This window comes from Eutrigla gurnardus (genome assembly GCF_963514095.1).
Source record: "Eutrigla gurnardus genome assembly, chromosome: 17".
NCBI lineage: Eukaryota > Metazoa > Chordata > Actinopteri > Perciformes > Triglidae > Eutrigla > Eutrigla gurnardus.
In genome coordinates, this window is record NC_139928.1 from 3,378,590 (window position 1) to 3,382,628 (window position 4,039).

The 4,039-nt window shown below is 35.9% G+C and overlaps 1 long non-coding RNA gene across 1 annotated transcript; it reads right to left on the minus strand.

Moving 5' to 3' along the window:
• Positions 1-2,138: 2,138 nt before the first annotated feature.
• Positions 2,139-3,611, minus strand: LOC311027826. The gene is made up of 3 exons (XR_014598639.1): positions 3,358-3,611; positions 2,333-2,425; positions 2,139-2,210 (listed from the first exon to the last, which is right to left on the minus strand). It is a non-coding gene; the product is annotated as an uncharacterized lncRNA (long non-coding RNA).
• Between the last annotated feature and the right edge of the window lie 428 nt (positions 3,612-4,039).

Sequence of the window (4,039 nt, forward strand, 5' to 3'; positions counted from 1 at the left end):
TTTTGGGAGAAACGCCCGAGAATAGGTTTTTAAAACACGTTTACTGACAGAAGCGCCAGAGGTCTTTGAGAGCCCCAGCTTGCAAATTTTGACAAGAAGCTAGTTAGCACGGCTAGTAGCACGGCTGTGCCGTGTGGTGTGAAGCCCACAGCAAGCTTATGATGTACGGACCGATACTTTCGATACCAATTTTACTCAGCATTCATGTTTTTGTAATTCAATAAAAGAATCGATTGTTCATTACAAGTTCTACTCGCAAATAAATCTGTTGAAATGTTATGTATTAATTGCTTGATTTAGCATAGACAAACAAAATGTTCATTTACGTTTGATCATGATACAGTTTGTTTCTTATTAAGTCTTATTAAAATATTTTTCTATCTATCAACAGGAAGCAAATCAGAACAGAAAATTATTCTCATCATTCAGGCAAGTAGAAAATAATAATGATATAATATTGTTTTGTTATTGTCCCTTATTCATCCATCATAACGAAATATTAAAATTGTGGCTGAATATTTTAGACCATTGTTTTAATACGGCAAATTGTGTCTCTTCACTTTCAGGGTGCCCTTTGGAGGAGCCAGTGGACTTTGTAGACAGTTGGAGTTGAGGTCTAGGGTGGAGGAGATATCCATCAGGGAGAAGTAGGCCTCTTATGATATGAGGTGGTCATGCAAAAGATGCAATTTTAGGTCATCAAAACGTTTAGAGCTCATAAAACATTGTAGGTTGAAGGATCTACACACTGGTCAAGGCTGGTCACTACCCTGCTTGTACTCAGATTGTCCTTGTTTATTTAAAAGTTGGGGGGCATTCATGCACATTTGTCTAGAAATCATACACAGGCATGGCAGATAGTTTCATTTTTGTGTCTTGTATGTAATTCATGGAGTTTTAACACAGAAGCAATATTTTGAACACCTCGAGACTCATCTGAAAAAGCACGAAACTGTTAATTGTGTTTTTAAAGATTATGACTACAGTTGAATATATGTTCAACTTTTGCTTCACATAAATAAGGAAGCACAATCCTCACTGCATTGAAGATTTTTAAAATACTGTAATATAATGTATACTGTATTGGGCAATTCAATTCACAGTAGTGGATTTACTTTGACGGTTCTTGTTTGTTGAACTGTTTTAAATGACAAATAAACAGTTTAATTGCATTATTATTTAGTTGTGTGGTATGTGATAAATATATATTAAATGAGTATTGGTTAAATTAATTTGGTAACATTTATCAAAAGAAAACTGGCAATGATTACCTAATTTTAGTGAGTAATGTAACGGAATGCAACCAAGTAAATTAAAATGTGAAGCACAAGAAAATAATTAAAATCTACTTCATAACAGCAAATACTATATATATATATATATAAAATATATTTAAAATTTTGAGGACAATTATGTTCCTGTCTATGAAAAACAAGTAGATTTTACTTCATTTTAAATTAATTTTAAATAACTATAACTTAAAACTTCAATGTAATTAAGTAAATGCTACTTAATGTCTTTACAACTGTTATGTTTTATGGTAAGTCAAATTTACTTGATACTGGCAAGTGAGTGTTAATTGATATTGCAGCATTGATTTGACTAAATCATTTGTGTGCAAATACGATATATTTTTTTCCAGTGTATTATACAATTTTCAGGTTATAACTACAAATAAAAAACATAAAAGCAATACAGAGCTTTGTTAAGCCAAAGTTTATTTAAAGTGCTTTTAAATCCACACACACTCTTAAACTGAGAGTATATCTCTTGCTTTTGCTGTACTCCTAACAATGGAAATGGCTGTCCTCTTTAACTTGTAGTTTGCACCACTTTCAATGTCTCCTGAGGTCTGTTGTGACGTACATAGCGAAGCAAAACTTGCAAGGCAGGTAGTCTGTTGCTGTTGATTGACAGGTTGCTTGCCTTTAAGGTACAATTTGTCCTTTCCCAGATTTCACGACTGATCAGTTATGGTTGTAGTTTCCAAGGTTCCTAATTTTGCTCAAAAGATGATTGTGCATGGCTGAAACTTGCCTGTGTGCAAGTGCCTTTGCCACTTCAGGTTTAACCTGATGCTTCTTTTTCAGATGTCTTGTAATTTTTCTTGTCATAGATCCGCTGATGTCGAATGTTTGACGAAGTTTTCACTTGAATGTCCATTGGCGTTGGGGTTTTTGAAGGTGGTCTTCCTTGGATTACTTCCCTTTCTGAAGAAACAATTTGCAAAAAATAATAGTATTAAAAATTAATAGCCACACTATTTTCATACATTTGTCTACTTTTTAGGAATTGGTTTTGCAATTGTCTTCCTAATTACTATTTCACGCACAGATAATTCCTCTTCGGTGTCGTCGGAAGATGTTTCTGCTTCTGCTGGTTGTTCCTGTTCCTCTTCATCTGACATTTCCAGGGTCAGGGTAACCTGAAATAAACAAAGTGCTCTGAAATAAACAAACATTTTTTCAAAATAGTAAAAGAATACATTTTTACGGCACTACCTTTCTTCAAACACATTTACCAAATGCATTTTTTGCCACCTCCGGTTATGTAAACACTAATCACCAATTCACTCACAGAAACATTAACTTCCTTCATTTATATTCACACTGCCAGAGTTGGTTGTGGTTCCACTGTACTGACTGTTGTGTGAAACCTGTAAATATATTAAAACAGTTCATTGTTTCCACCGTAGTGTTCTAAGGATAACATTTTTCCAATGCACAGAATCATACACACACATGGGGTCATGCCATACCAGTTCACCTTGGCCCTCCCAGTTCATGTCATGGAATTTCTTGAAAAATGTATGTAAAAATGTATCTTAAATTCATTGGACCTCGTAAAATACTATAGCTGGAATCCAAATACTTTTTAAGTCATGAATTTTTGAGATTTGGCCCACTACGCTAAATATGAACAGTTTTGTGATTATTATAAGTGTATTCTATATGATTATGTACATTGAATACAAACTGGAGACACCGGAGGCCTGTCCTAGGAAGCAGGATTTGGGCTTAGCGAGGTAACTTCAGCATTAACTCTGGGTTTTCTGTCCTACAACGCTGGTTCACTTCTTACCGGGGTAGATCGCCATGGTAACTGGAGGGGTAGCTCATTGAAATGAACGATGTGCAAACGACTCTACCTTCCCCAACCCCCGTGCTGCTCCTTTGAGCAACAAGTCCAGGACAAGACTAACACAGGTCCCACAGCTCCACACCAACCCCCGCAGCAGACACTGCATCCCAGCCCCACCCCTTCATGACATGAACGAAGAGGGGTTCTGAATTCTGAGTGAGTTGGCATGGAATGAACTTCAAATAAAAAATAGAGAATATTTAGGGTGGCACTTACATGTGAAAATCTGAAGGCATTCCTCAATGGTTGGACATTCTTCAAATGAACTTTTCAGCATTCTGGTAATAATATCCTTTAGGTTCATCCATTTTTCTGAGTGAAGTTGCCTGTTTGGACATTGTGAGACAGCCCAAGGGGATCACTGGAGTAGGGTGTTCTGGTTTGATCGGGATCATCAGTCAGGATGTAATGCACCAAGCACCCCGCTACCTAAAATGTATTGGAAGAAATTGAAAAAATGTCATCTAACAGTCACCAAAACTGCTCTTTGCATTGAACTATTTGCATTTACCTAGTCAAACTGTAAAAAAATAAGGAACAATAATAATAAAAATAAAAATAAATAATGAGTTCTTCTGACTATGCAGGACAACTTGATATGGTATATTTTATATTATTACATTTGAGAAATCCAAACTCAGTGGTCATGGTTCGAAATGGCATCATGAATTACGTTTAAATGAACATTTTCAAGCTCAACTCACTTGGATATCAGATTCCTTCTTGTACGTGTATTGTGGGCCTCCAACATCCTCGTAACTGTAGCAAGTGGTCTGTGCAAGATCCTTTATTCTGCTTGCTCCACAGTCTGTGATATACAGTTTGTTGTTGACGTCTGTAGAAAAGCAAAAATACTCCTTATTCATATGCCCATTAAAGGCCATCTACAAAATCACAA